This window comes from Rattus norvegicus, chromosome 4 (assembly GCF_036323735.1).
Source record: "Rattus norvegicus strain BN/NHsdMcwi chromosome 4, GRCr8, whole genome shotgun sequence".
Classification (NCBI taxonomy): domain Eukaryota; kingdom Metazoa; phylum Chordata; class Mammalia; order Rodentia; family Muridae; genus Rattus; species Rattus norvegicus.
In genome coordinates this window covers 20406928-20423144 of record NC_086022.1, presented here as the reverse complement: position 1 = coordinate 20423144, position 16217 = coordinate 20406928, and positions in this window count along the sequence as shown.

Below are 16217 nucleotides of genomic sequence, written 5' to 3'. Positions count from 1 at the left end.
AGCCATATACAGCAAACCAGTTGCTAACATTAAACTAAATGGAGAGAAACTTGAAGCAATCCCACTAAAATCAGGGACTAGACAAGGCTGCCCACTCTCTCCCTACTTATTCAATATAGTTCTTGAAGTTCTAGCCAGAGCAATCAGACAACAAAAGGAGATCAAGGGGATACAGATCGGAAAAGAAGAGGTCAAAATATCACTATTTGCAGATGACATGATAGTATATTTAAGTGATCCCAAAAGTTCCACCAGAGAACTACTAAAGCTGATAAACAACTTCAGCAAAGTGGCTGGGTATAAAATTAACTCAAATAAATCAGTTGCCTTCCTCTATACAAAAGAGAAACAAGCCGAGAAAGAAATTAGGGAAACGACACCCTTCATAATAGACCCAAATAATATAAAGTACCTCGGTGTGACTTTAACCAAGCAAGTAAAAGATCTGTACAATAAGAACTTCAAGACACTGAGGAAAGAAATTGAAGAAGACCTCAGAAGATGGAAAGATCTCCCATGCTCATGGATTGGCAGGATTAATATAGTAAAAATGGCCATTTTACCAAAAGCAATCTACAGATTCAATGCAATCCCCATCAAAATACCAATCCAATTCTTCAAAGAGTTAGACAGAACAATTTGCAAATTCATCTGGAATAACAAAAAAACCCAGGATAGCTAAAGCTATCCTCAACAATAAGAGGACTTCAGGGGGAATCACTATCCCTGAACTCAAGCAGTATTACAGAGCAATAGTGATAAAAACTGCATGGTATTGGTACAGAGACAGACAGATAGACCAATGGAATAGAATTGAAGACCCAGAAATGAACCCACACACCTATGGTCACTTGATTTTTGACAAAGGAGCCAAAACCATCCAATGGAAAAAAGATAGCATTTTCAGCAAATGGTGCTGGTTCAACTGGAGGGCAACATGTAGAAGAATGCAGATCGATCCATGCTTATCACCCTGTACAAAGCTTAAGTCCAAGTGGATCAAGGACCTTCACATCAAACCAGACACACTCAAACTAATAGAAGAAAAACTAGGGAAGCATCTGGAACACATGGGCACTGGAAAAAATTTCCTGAACAAAACACCAATGGTTTATGCTCTAAGATCAAGAATCGACAAATGGGATCTCATAAAACTGCAAAGCTTCTGTAAGGCAAAGGACACTGTGGTTAGGACAAAACGGCAACCAACAGATTGGGAAAAGATCTTTACCAGTCCTACAACAGATAGAGGCCTTATATCCAAAATATACAAAGAACTCAAGAAGTTAGACCGCAGGGAAACAAATAACCCTATTAAAAAAAGGGGTTCAGAGCTAAACAAAGAATTCACAGCTGAGGAATGCCGAATGGCTGAGAAACACCTAAAGAAATGTTCCACATCTTTAGTCATAAGGGAAATGCAAATCAAAACAACCCTGAGATTTCACCTCACACCAGTGAGAATGGCTAAGATCAAAAACTCAGGTGACAGCAGATGCTGGCGAGGATGTGGAGAAAGAGGAACACTCCTCCATTGTTGGTGGGATTGCAGACTGGTAAAACCATTCTGGAAATCAGTCTGGAGAATCCTCAGAAAATTGGACATTGAACTGCCTGAGGATCCAGCTATACCTCTCTTGGGCATATACCCAAAAGATGCCTCAACATATAAAAGAGACACGTGCTCCACTATGTTCATCGCAGCCTTATTTATAATAGCCAGAAGCTGGAAAGAACCCAGATGCCCTTCAACAGAGGAATGGATACAGAAAATGTGGTACATCTACACAATGGAATATTACTCAGCTATCAAAAACAACGAGTTTATGAAATTCGTAGGCAAATGGTTGGAACTGGAAAATATCATCCTGAGTGAGCTAACCCAATCACAGAAAGACATACATGGTATGCACTCATTGATAAGTGGCTATTAGCACAAATGCTTGAATTAACCTAGATCCCTAGAACAAACGAAACTCAAGACGGGTGATCAAAATGTGAATGCTTCACTCCTTCTTTAAATGAGGAAAAAGAATACCCTTGGCAGGGAAGGGAGAGGCAAAGATTAAAACAGAGACTGAAGGAACACCCATTCAGAGCCTGCCCCACATGTGGCCCATACATATACAGCCACCCAATTAGGCAAGATGGATGAAGCAAAGAAGTGCAGACCGACAGGAGCCGGATGTAGATCGCTCCTGAGAGACACAGCCAGAATACAGCAAATACAGAGGCGAATGCCAGCAGCAAACCACTGAACTGAGAATAGGTCCCCTATTGAAGGAATCAGAGAAAGAACTGGAAGAGCTTGAAGGGGCTCGAGACCCCAAAAGTACAACAATGCCAAGCAACCAGAGCTTCCAGGGACTAAGCCACTACCTAAAGACTATACATGGACTGACCCTGGACTCTGACCCCATAGGTAGCAATGAATATCCTAGTAAGAGCACCAGTGGAAGGGGAAGCCCTGGGTCCTGCTAAGACTGAACCCCCAGTGAACTATTCTATGGGGGGAGGGCGGCAATGGGGGTAGGGTTGGGAGGGGAACACCCATAAGGAAGGGGAGGGGGGGGATGTTTGCCCGGAAACCGGGAAAGGGAATAACACTCGAAATGTATATAAGAAATACTCAAGTTAATAAAAAAAATAAAGATAAAGATGAATCCATTCTTCTCACCCTGTACAAAGCTTGAGTACAAGTGGATCAAGGGACTCCACATAAAAACAGATGCACTCAAACTAGTAGAAGAAAAGTGGGCAAAAGCCTCAAACACATGGGCACTGAGGAAAATTTCCTGAACAGAACACCAATGGCTTGTGCACTAAGATCAAGAATGGACAAATGGGACCTCATAAAACTCCAAAGCTTCTGTAAGGCAATGGACAAAACAGCAACCAACAGATTGGGAAAAGATCTTTACCAATCCTACATCTGATAGAGGGCAAATATCCAAAATATACAAAGAACTCAAGAAGTTAGACTCCAGAGAATCAAATAACCCTTTTAAAAAAAATGGGCTACAGAGCTAAACAAAGAATTCTCAACTGAGGAATATTGCATGACCAAGAAGCACCTAAAGAAATGTTCAACTTCCTTAGTCATCAAGGAAATGCAAATCAAAACAACCCTGAGATTCATCTCACACCAGTCAGAATGGCTAAGATCAAAAACTCAGGTGACAACAGATGCTGGTGAAGATGTGGAGAAAGAGGAACACTCTGCCATTGTTGGTGGGATTGCAAGCTGGTCCAACCACTCTGGAAATCAGTCCAGAGGTTCCTCAGAAAATTGGACATATTACTACCTGAGGACCCAACTTTACCACTCCTGGGCATATACCCGAAAGATGCTCTAACATATTACAAGGATACATTCTCCACTATGTTCATAGCAGCCTTATTTATAATAGCCAGAAGCTGGAAAGAACCCAGATGTCCTTCAACAGAGGAATGGATACATAAATGTGGTGCATCTACACAATGGAATACTACTCAGCTATTAAAAACAATGACTTCATTAAATTCATAGGCAAATGATGAAACTAGAAAATATCATCTTGAGTGAGGTAACCCAATCACAAAAGAATGGCATGCACTCACTGATAAGTGGATATTAGCCCAAAAGTTTGGTATACCCAAGATACAGTTCACAAACCACATGATGCTCAAGAAGAAAAGAGACCCAAGTGTGGATTCCTAACCACTTCTTAGAAGAGGGAACAAAAATACTCACAAGAGGAAATATGGAGACAACATGTAGAGCAGAGACTGAAGGAAAGGCCATTCAGAGACTGTCCCACCTGGGGGATCCATCCCATATACAAATACCAAACCCAAACATTACTATGGATGCCAAGAAATGATGCTGACAGCAGCCTGATATAGCTCTGTCTCCTGAGAGGCTCTGCCAGATCTTAACAAATACAGAGGCAGATGCTTGCAGTTAACCATTGAACTGAGAACAGGGTCCCCAATGGAGGAGTTAGAGAAAGGACTGAAAAAGATGAAAGGGGTTTGCAATTCCATAAGAAGAAAAACAATATCAACCAACCAAACCCCCAGAGCTCCAAGAGCTCCCAGAAACTAAACCACCATCCCAAGAGAACACAGGGATGAACCCATGGCTCCAGCAGCATATGTAGCAGATACCTTGTCAGACATCAGTGGGAGGAGAGGCCCTTCATCCTGTCAAGGCATGATGCCCCAATGTAGGGAAAAGTCAGAGTGGGGAGGTGGGAGAGAGTTGGTGGGTGGGGGAAGGAGCACCCTCATGGAAGCAGGAAGAGAAATGGGATAATGGGTTTCTAAAGGTGAAACTGGGAAAAGGGATAATATTTAAAATGTAAATTAAAAAATCCAATAAAAGGAACAAAAGGGAAAAAAAGCAAGACAGATCAATCTTTTGATCTACTAAAGCAACAATAAACCCACCAAATAATTGACATTTTCAAAGAATATTATAATTGTTTTTTTCTGTCAGATATAAGTTACTATTATAGAAACAAGTGCTTAGAGTTATAGGAGGTCTAGACTCTGAGACCTTACAGAAACTTCCTTTCTATGGTCAGTTGTATGTCATAATAGCTTTGAAACATAATGTTATTTAAATTTTTATTACACACAATATAATGTATAAAACTCCAAGAAAATATTCTTTGTGCTGTGAAAATCCCCTCTCTGCCAAGCCTCTTGAGATAAACACTTAGTGAGTGGTTGTTTTCATTTTTGTCCAATCTTGCTATCAGATTAACCCACATTCATTGAATGAGATTAAAATGTAGGATTCTTTCCCTAACTCTTTAATTCTGCTAAACTAAGTGTGCTAGAATTCTCTTGTTACATAGTAAATTATCATAAAATAACAGCTTTAAACACTTATCTCATGGGTTCTGTGTGGAAAAGTCAAGATATGATGGGACTAGGTTCTCTGAAGGGTCTCATGATCTCGTGACTTAGGTAGGCTACATATGGAGGCTTGACAAAGGGAGAGAATATGCTCTTGGCTTATTTGGGATTTTGGCAAAGTTCATTTCCATATGATTATCAGATTGGCTGGCTGGTTGCTACCATTGTCTTCAGATCACAGAGGCCCCCTGCATTTTCTAAGAGCAGCTTGTTTTCCTAGTATCTATCTCAAGTATCTTGTCAGGAGGTCTCCAGCCCTACAGCTCCATCAAAAGTGTAAACAGGGTATCAGCCAAAGTACTCCCCAGTCTATCTTTTACATATGTTCACCTGATTAAGAGAGGCCACCTCAAATTATGACCCATTTAGTAAGCCTGTGAAGCAAATGATTCAGGACCTTAACTGAGTATGTGAGATTCCTTTACTGTCTGGAGTATGTAGATTAGTAGCACGTTCAAGACCATCCATACTCAAGGGTAAATGATATAGGTTGGGACACAAGAAGAGACAATAGGGAGGTTGATGCCAGGGACTTTACAACATATACCAAATCTTTGTATTTCTTGAAAAAGTATAATTTTGAAAGTATGCTTTCATGTTGTTAGAAAAATATCAATTTTTCCTCTAACATGAACAGACAGGCTTGGAGGGTAGAGAAGAAAGTAAACTTACCATTGAAAGAAGAATAATCTTCTAAATCTGCTTTCTCCAACACAGTAATTAGTGCAGGAAGACTTCCCATGGAGTCTTAAGTTATTCAGCCAAAGAATTTGAAAAATAAGTTATTCAGAAAATTGTATAGTTACACTTTAGAAATTAGTAATTAGAAAATAAGATGACAAATCTTCAGTGGAAAACTCTATATATATATTAAATGTTAATTTCAGCTAATTACCAAACTTAACAAGACGAGAAGCAAAGGAACTGACATCATGTTCCCTCTGATGTGTGTCTTGCTAAAGACAGGCTACCTGTTTATAAAGTGAAACCACACAATTTTTTTTGACAGATGAAAACTTATCATATGACTAAAACTTGTATGTGACCTACCACGATCTGTATGTGTATGTGAGGAGGACTGACTTTCTACATTCCTGTCCTAAACTTTTAACATTATGAATGACAAAGATAAAAGTTGAAAAACATTAGTTAGACTAAAGTGACATAAAATAACAACTCTTTGATATGTAATATTCTTAATTGGAGTTTGAATTTTCAAAGCTCCTATATAAGTGTTTGAAGATAGTCAATAAGTAATGTCATATCCAAGTTAAAGTTGGATTGTAACTGCATTGTCTATGAATAAACGTGTGTGTGTGTGTGTGTGTGTGTGTGTGTGTGTGTGTGTGTGTGTGTGTGTGTTGAAGGCTGTGAAGATTTCTGTATCAAACAGTGATCATGTGACTTTAGTCCTGGGTAGCAACAGAAGATGAAAGAATCTTGGAAAAATTCTAAAAAGGTTTGTGTAACAGTAAAAAAGAAAAAGGTCCTTCTTGGCGTGTACAGTACAGTATAGTTCCTGCAACATAAAACAGAAAGAAAACCTAGTGAATTTGACAACCCAAAGAATTTCAAATGAAAACTCACTTCTGCTTGCTTGAATTTAAGCTGAATGGTGTTCCCTAAAGTACGCGTTTACTTTGGAGTCCTAATACTAGTGAATTGGAATTGTAGAAGCCCATCTGCTTAGTGTCATGATACAGGGAATTAGACATTAGAACAGAAAGAGATGCCATGTTGTAGTAGAGGCAAAGATTGGAGTGGGGCTTCTTAGCTCTGCTCAGTGAAGCCTACAGCTGACCTCAGCCACACATGCCACACGGTGTGTCTGTACTCCAAGCAGAAACCACCCAAAGGATTGAGTCAGCCATAGAAGCATGGAAGGTAGTAGCTGTAATTTAGGCCATCCCATTTCAGATGTACAAATCCCAGCACTGCTATGAATCTATATGTGCGTGCACACCCATGGGACTGGAAAGAGAGAGCAAATGTGGAGACATAATGACAGTTGCTTAGCCCAAAGAGCGTGTTCATGGATTTGCCACAGTCTTTTGATAGGTCTTTGAGGTTGAATTATTGCATATTTGGAGTTTAAAAGAAAAATATCTATTAAAAAAAATCCCTTACCTGTAATGTGGACATGTATTCATGGGTTTTCTTTCTTTCATTCATTCATTCATTCATTCACTCATTCATTCACTCACATTTGTTTTCCCAATATGTGGTTTAAGCCCTCCCTGGCTTTCCTGGAACTTACTTTGTAAATCAGACTGGCTTCCAACTTAGGGCAGGCTTCCTTGTGCCTCCCAAGTACTGGGATTAAAGCTGTGAGCTGTGCCTGGCTGAATTCAGTGATTTTATGTAAACTAGAGGGAAGATCTAAGGCTTTTGTTAGAGTGAAGACCATATGGCGGGATAAGTAATCCTATTGTGGGTGAAGCTTAAATGATTAGAGGCCTCCTCTTCTACACTGTAAGAAGAGAGATGAAGGACTCTAAACAAAAGAAATAAAGAAACATTGCCAAGGCTAAAAATAGCCCCATGTTGAGCTACTTCCATAGATCTGGAAATTTTTGACATTTTCTCCCAGAAAAATTTTCAGTAGAAAACGATCTACATACATACATACATACATACATACACACACACACACACACACACACACACACACACACACACACACACACACACATTGCTTTCAAGAAAATAAAGTCAAATTACTTTATTGGCTCATATAACTGAGAAGTCCAGATGGGTATGGGATCCTATGAAGATGCCCTTAGCTTTAAAATATATCAAGTACAAATTTTATGATTGTTTTATTTACATTTCTCAGTCCCAACTTTATCCAAACCCTAACTCCAAACTACAGTCATTGGATCTCATCACTACCCCTTCCTCAGTCCTTCATGCAAACCCAAACATCTTTTGAAAAGAATCTGCAGTTCATTAAGACCAAAGGTCCACTACACACAGGCCCCAGGCCTTACTTAGGTGTAGAAGATAGATGTGATGTCTATCTATGTTTTCATTGTGTAGCTTCTCCACTAGTCAGGAGTGTATCGACACATGTGATCCCACAAGAAATCACCAGCCTAAGGGGTCCTTGAGAAGGCAAAACAGAGATGATATGAGAAGCTTGCAAATAACCTTGGCAGTGTATGTGATCTTCCCAGGGTTTCCCTCTGTCTTTGCATACATTGCTTCTTTTCAGTCTTATGCTACAAGGGCACCCATGAAAAGAACTTCTGAGTTTATAATAGAGACTTTTTAGAAAATATCCAGCTTTAAGAAAGGCTCTAACAAACTCAAGCATCCCTTCAACAACTGGTTTTATTTTGCTAGAGATGAGGTTTTGAGAAGAATAGGCTGACTCCATGACAGGCTTCACAATGGCAGTTTAGGAAACTAGGCCTAAGAACTGGGCAAGTCCAGGCAAGCCCCAACAAATCAGTTGCTAGAAAAGAAAGTTACTAGGGAAAAAGAAAAAAAAAGAAAAGAAAAAAGAAAAAGAACAGGCTTCAGGCAGCCAGTCAGAAACTGCCCTGCCCTCAAAAGCTTCTCTGTCACCTGACCTGAGGCAAGGACAGTGGGTCAGCAACAGTTTATAAACTTCCTCAGCTACTTTCTTGCCAACTGTTTCCAGACCTCAGTTTCCAGCCCCCATACCCTAGTAATGTAATATCCCTAGAGATGGAGCAAGATATAGGTCACCTACCCCGGAATCACCTAGTTTGCTTTAAATCAGACCTGTGAGCTCACTTGGTGGGCTCTTTATTTTGGCCATGGGAGATCCCAGCGTGCTGGACTTCAGCTAGTCAGAAACTAACTTACATACTATTTGAGCCCGGAATATCATTCTTCAAAGCGTGGACCCTTACAGTTCAACAGCCCAGGAAATAGAAGCATGAATCTACAACTTAACTGTGCAGACCAGGCTGGCCTTGAATTCGGGATCCATTGGCCTCTCTCTCCCTTCAGGATGCTGAACCTCTCCCCATTGAGGTCTCAGCTTCCTGGGAAGACCCAGCACCTTGGCGGCAGTTGAAGAAAAGCTGTGCCCCTGTTTTTAATCATTAGTTTTAAATATATCTGTTCTGCTGTTAGCTTAAATGTTCATGATTTACTACATAATTGGCAATGGTGATATTTTATCTGATATTATTCACAGAAATGATTGTACTCTATGTCATATATACTAGCTTTTGGCATTTGGGTGTCAGACTGATGATAGCTTCATAAACCAAATCGAAATGTTATTCTTCTTTGTCTAGATCCTGAAATAGTTTATAAGGTGAACATCATATATTCTTAAGGGCAAGAATGTAGACTCTTCTTTAAGAATCATTTTGATGATGTGTTTTGAATATGTATATATGTGCATATATATGATAAATTTACAGAAAAGAATATTTTTATGAGCAGTTTAAAACCTAGCTTACCAAATGACTTCACCTTCAAATACTTGACTGTGTCGACCACTACCTTATATATAAACTATAAAATTCAAAAGAAATTAGCACTGAAAAATGTTTCTGTTTTGTGCCCACACACCATTCAAGTACTAATTTTATAAATGCCTTTTCTACACAATGGGGCCATTTGCAATCAATGGTCACACTTGGCTTTTGTCTTTAAATATTCCAGCTAAGATGGCCTCCTTCCTCATTGGTTTTGGCAGATTGGTGATGCTAATGTTATACTGCATATAGAAGGCCTCCTCCCAGTTCAGTTTTGCCTGACACATGTTTGACAGGAACAGGACAATAGTATCTATGGATCCTTTGCATCCCCTCAGGTAAGACATGATTTCATTTCTTTCTTTCTCTGATAGTGATTATCTTTTACTTCATTTATTTGTTTTTGCTCTCAGATGGTGTCTTCCATAGTTCACACTGACTTCAAACTCATTACATCATGAATGCTGGTGAACTCCAGACCCCTGCCCCCCTCCATCTCCACCTCCCAAGCACTGTGATTTTCAGTATATGCCATCACCCCTAAGTTCTTGTGTTGATTAAAATGTCTTACAAGATTATTCCCTGCAATTTGTTTTCACATCTATATATATGTTGCTTAGTTTTGATTTTCCTTTTTGTGATAATTGTCTTATGTGTATGAGTGTGTTCCTGAATGTATGTCTGTACATCCTGAGCATGCCGTCTTAAAGCAAAACCAAATGAAAAAACTCGTGCTCTTTCTCACCTTGAATTTGGTCTTATACCAAATCCCATCCGTGATTCAGAGTGAAAATTTTTTTCCACCATCTTTGCTTTAGTTATGGTTTTCACTGCTCTGAAGAAACACCATGAACAAGACAACACTTATAAGGAAAATATTTAATAGGGGCTCGGATTACAATTTGGAGTGTCAATCCAGTATCATGGCGGCATCCAGGTAGGCATAGTACAGGAGGAATTGAGAGTTCTGCTTTTTCATATGAAGGCCTCTAGGAGAAGACTGGGTTGGAAGGAGGGTCTCATTGCCTATCCTCACAGGGACACACTTCCTCCAACATGTCCACCCCTCCTAATAGTGCCACTCCCTGGGCCAAGCATATTCAAACCACCACAATCTTCACTCCCATCCTTCCATTTCCATCTAGTTTCTCTCCCACTTCCACTTTTATGTCTGTCATGCAATATTCTCCACCAGCCAAACCACGTTCAGAATGTGAAGCAGACTGTGATTTCCCTGAAGGAAACTCCTCATGAAATTTAGAACAGAACCTAAAGTCTCAGTAACTTGGTAAAAGCTCTTCTCCCCTGCTATATGCCCTCTAGTTAGCTTCCAAGGTATTTGATATATATATATATATACATATATACATATATGTATATATATATATATAATCATTCTCTCTTTACCTTATTCTTATCTAGGCTTAAACGACATCTCCTCAAGCAAACTTTCCTAACATTTTAGAAAATGTATTTTTTTATTATTTGGATGTCTGATTGTGATTTTATTTACTGCAGCATGCTTTTGCTCTGATGAAGGGTGAGTGCTACAGTTACCTGTGGATGAAGATTTAGTATAATTAGAAATTTTATTAGCTTAGAAAACTGGCAGTAGTACATTAGGGTATGTGACCTCTTTATCCTTTCCAGTTAAAGTCTCCACACCTCATATCATGACACCTGTATCCTACTATGCCCCATCTCTGGAGTTTCTTCTTTCCTTCTCACCTCCGTGGTCCCTTTCTAGTTGGTAAGTTGACAGTACCAGGCATAAACTCCTTCCTATTGAGTGAGCCTTAAGTGTGGTTAAACATCTATTGGTTACCTTCAAGATAAAAGTACCACTGTTTCACCAGTGGCAATACCGTATTGGTTGTGGACTGTAGCCTTTACACCTGGATAAGATCGTTCCACTCCCTGGCAGCTTACATGGCAGTGACCCCATGAAAGCTAGCTCTCTAGGAAGATGCTTCCAGCTCGCTTATGTCTCAGATCTTTCAAGTCCTGTGTCTGGAATGTGCTGTTTCCAGCTGTAAGCTCTTGCCTTCACACTCTGGAATACAACCCAAGAGCAATGGTGATTAAAAACAGATTGTTTTGAGAAATTCTTCTTTTATCCCTGACCAGTAGCTCAAGGAATGTTCACCATGCTTGACTCTGTGGTTCTTATTAGATAGAGCATGGCTTTTGGGGGTGGGGCACACCTTCACTTTAAGTGAAGTAACTGTTGAAAAAAAAAAGAATACACACACTTAAGTATATGCACATACACATGTACATTATATATTTTAAGTAAGCTTGTGAAATGATGTGTCCCTGTGTCTTCTGAAAGTCCCTTAATGTTATTTTACTCTTCTTCACCCTCTCTGTCTAGTAAAAATCTCCATTATCTATTTCATAGCAACTGTATTCTACTATGTCCCCTCTTTAGTGTTTCTTCCCAACACCCCCCCCCCATAGTTTCTTTTGTTTCCTGGCTTTTTTTGTCATTGTTGTTGTTGTTGTTGTTACTTCAGGTTATATAATCACATCTAAAGAGTCAAAGCCAAGATCCACAAATAAGAGATAACATGTGGCATTTGTGTTTCTGGGACAGGATTACCTCACTTAGGATAGTGTATTCCAGTCCTATCCATTCATCATTTCAATTTCCTTTAGTACTCCATTGTGAATAGGTATTTTGATGGTTTGAAAGAAAATTACCCCCATAGGCTCACGGGGGGGGGGCACTATTAGGAAGTGTGGCCTCGTTGGAGCAGGTGTAGCCTTGTTGGAGGAAATGTGTCACTTGGTGGGGATTGGGAAGCTGCTGGCTATAGATCCAGGTGTAGAACTCTTAAGTTTCCTCTCTAACACCATGTTTGTCTGCATCCCACCATTCCTGCTGTCCTGACAATGAACTAAGCCTCTGAAATGTAAGCCAAACCCCAATTAAGTGTTTTCTTTTGTCAGAGTTGCCCTGGTCATGGTGTTTCTTCACAGCAAAAGAAACCCTAAATAATGGCAGTACAATATTTCATTGTCCATTTATCAACTGAAAGATATCTAGTTTGTGTCAATTCCCAGCTATCCTGAACAAAGCAATGAACATGAACGATAATTTTCTATTTAGCAGAACATCAAATTTCTTGTGTGTGTACCCTGATGTATCCCAGGACATATGGCAGATCTACTTTCGGCATTTGAGACTTTCACATGCCAGTATCCATGTTGGACCCAATTGTAACAAGAGAATGAGCTCTCCTTTCCCTAAATCTTCACCAGTGTTTGTCGTCAGATATTATCTTCAGCTTAGCTACTCTCTGGGATAAGAAGAAATTTCTTAGTAGGCTTAATTTGCATCTTTAATTGCTAAGGATGTTGTAACATATGGGGGTCATTACAAAGATTAACACCTTGTCAAAATGCAGAGAATAAGTGATTTGGGAGTCCCCAACTCCAGCTGATATACATCTGCAATGCAGCCCTTACACCTGAGACTCAGGGAAAGTAGCCTATGGGGGCAGAAATAGAAGCCACAAGCCTATGTTTACTATTAGACAGTATCTCTTAAACAGAACAAGGAAAATGCACCCATGAAATTGAAATTACTTGGTTGCCTGGCACAACGATAACCACCAATTGATAAACCAACACTAACAGAGAAATTCCCCCAAGGCGCTACCCTATATAAAGAGCATCTATTGAGAGGACTAAGTCAGTTGCTTCTACAAATGACCTACCACATAGGTTTTGCAATCCCAGGTGATCAGCCTTGGGCACATGTATATATAAGCAATGATAAATGGACTCAGTGGTTATATGTTGTAGAAAATATTTAATCCTAACCGGGAGTTTCTACCATCCCCTTTGACTTTTTAGTTCCAAGATAAAAGACACACAGCCTTTATATGTACAATAAGCCTTAAACAGCACAAGAGCTGGGTGAATACCTATCTTCCATGCTGTTAGAACCTACTTTCTTATCAATAACCCCAAGTTATTACTTACTACTTACTGTTTCATCTGGGCTGCTCTTACCGTCAATGGTCTAGCCCTCAGGGCTGCTTTTATGGCTTGCCTAACCCATAGCAGCTTCTCCTTCCTCCTTCTGCACCTTTTACTTCTCCTCATGGTTCTCTTCCAACCCCTAGCTCCATAAACCTAAACCCCACCTATGTCTCTTCTAGTCATCTATTGGCATTGCCTAGCAACTGCAGATTCCCCTTAGGGAAGGCATAGACATATATCATATTTTTTTGCATCTTCAATGCTAATAATTTCATGTGTCCTTCGATTTTTATTTGTGATTATTAATTTTGTTTCTGAAGCCCTAATTTTTAAACTCTAATTTAGATTTACAAAAGTTATCCAAATATTTAATTTATTATTAACATTGAAAATAGACTTCCGGGGTTGGGGATTTAGCTCAGTGGTAGAGTGCTTGCCTAGCAAGCGCAAGGTCCTGGGTTCGGTTCCCAGCTCTGAAAAAAGGAAAAGGAAAAAAAATATAGACTTCCACTAAGTTTCTGAAATGAACATTTTGCTGTGATACTTTACATAGTCGTGGTGAAATGTTTTTTTCTTTTGATCATATCAAATATCTGGTTCATAAGCACAATTCTATCTGTTCTGGGCAGATCAGTCTCTACATCTGCTTTACAAGGGTCACACAGAGACTTTCCTTTGTCTCTCTTTTGTCTCAAATTTAACCCTTTTCTAGAGGTAATGATTTAGTAAATCCTTCGCTTTGCTAAAGCATATCTTCAAGTCAGATTTTATTCTCTTACAAATACAAATTGCTGAGAAGGATTTTCTTGTTTCTGTGCATATGATTGCAGGACTGACCACTTGGCCCTTTTTGTTGGGTAACTCGTTAGCGGTCTCATCCCTGGCAGAGATTAATTCTTCCTCTCTTAGACAGTCATTAATTGCCTGAAGGTCTTTATCCAGTGTTGAGACTCCATGAGAGTGCCATCAGCATGCTTCAAATCTGTAGCACAGGAATCATTTCAGAAGATGGCGAGGAAAGTTTGTAAGATCCAGGTATGGGAGGAGGCAGAGACATATACAGAGTGTCAGGAAATTGAACAGAAGTGTTTAGCAGTTAGGGATGGGAACTGGGGATAGCAACCAGAAAGTTTCAGATGACAGGAAAGCAAGAGGCTCCCAGAACCCAACGAGGATTTAATTAGATGAAATAAACTCAACAAAGGGGAGGGAGAACCTGCAGAGACCACACCCAGAGGTTAGGTAGGGCCCCTGCGGTTGGGAGATGGGGCTACCCACTCATCTCCAAAATTCTGACCCAGAATTGCTCCTCTCTGAAGGAAATACACGGACAAAGAGTGGAGCAGAGACTGGAGGAAAGGCCATCCAGAGACTGCCCGACCTGGAGATCCATTCCGTCTGCTGACACCAAAGGCAGACACTATCAGTGATGCTAAGAAGTGCTTGCTGGGGGCTGGGGATTTAGCTCAGTGGTCGAGCGCTTACCTAGGAAGCGCAAGGCCCTGGGTTCCGTACCCAGCTCCGGAAAAAAAAAAAAAAGAACCAAAAAAAAAAAGAAGTGCTTGCTGACAGAAACCTGATATAGCTATCTCCTGAGAGGCTCTGCCACAGCCTGACAAATACAGAGGCAGATGCTTGCAGCCAACCATCAGACTGAGCACGGGGACCCCCAATGGAGAAGTTAGGGGAAGGACTGAAGGAGCTGAAGGGGTTTGCAACCCCACAGGATGAACAACGATATCAACCAACCAGATCCCCCAGAGCTCCCAGGGATTAAAACACCAACCAAAGAGTACACATGGAGTGGCCCATGGCTCCAGCTGCATATGTAGGAGAGAGAGAGAGAGAGAGAGAGAGAGAGAGAGAGAGAGAGAGAGAGAGCCAGAATATCAGTGTGTCTGCTGTGAAGCAGTCTTTTACAGAAATAAATGTACAAAAAAAGACCTAAACAAAGACTGTGCCAATGAGTCTTTATTGAATGGTCCACATCCTCTCTTATTCAATACTTGTTTGTCCCTCTTGTAAGGTTTTTTTGTTTTGTTTTTCTTTGATTATCCTTCTTCCCAGGATGTTTTATGTGTTTCTACACTTTAATATTGGCTTGAACTTTATAGTCAGTCAAATAACACTCAATCATTTGTCTCTTAGATTTTTCTTGCTCAAAATGTAATGTTATTTTTTTTACTTTCTACCAAACTTCACATATGTTGTGAAATTATACATTTTATTTCCAGTCGCTTTTTTCTCTTCTTTTCTAATTGCTACTTTTACCTAACATGTAATTATTTCCATGGTGGGAATATCTTAGTGAATATCTAAAGAGAGTACACTACTTATTTTAATATTTTGTTTTCTGAAAATGTCCTTGCTTCCCCATTGGGACAAACTTTAAATTTTTTATATTGACTTCTTATTTTCATATATCTTGAATATCACTTATTAAAGATAAGGTGAATAAAACTTTGGTGACTAGTTTATAAATAAGAGTAAAGAGTTCTTTCTTTCTCCAAAAAAAAAAAAAAAAAAATCTGGCTGAGTCTGAGGGTAATGAGTCAGACAACCAGATTTCAGTTGGAATACACTTAAAACTCCAAAATTAGAAGGGATTTACTTTGAGGTGCCAACAACTGAATTAGCTGCTCTTTATCCTCGCAGAGGAATCTATCCAGTTATTTAGAGCATTGTGCCCAGATGGAGGTCTCCGGGTGCGTTCTCAGACCAGGTTGTCCTGTGCACGGAGGTTTGGAGCAGAGGTTTGGAGTGGAGGTGTGCGATGCCTATTGCCCCATAATACATGGCATTTCCATGTTCAAATCTGAACTCCCTCCTCTTCCTCGTTTCTGTCAGGAATGTATAATGAAC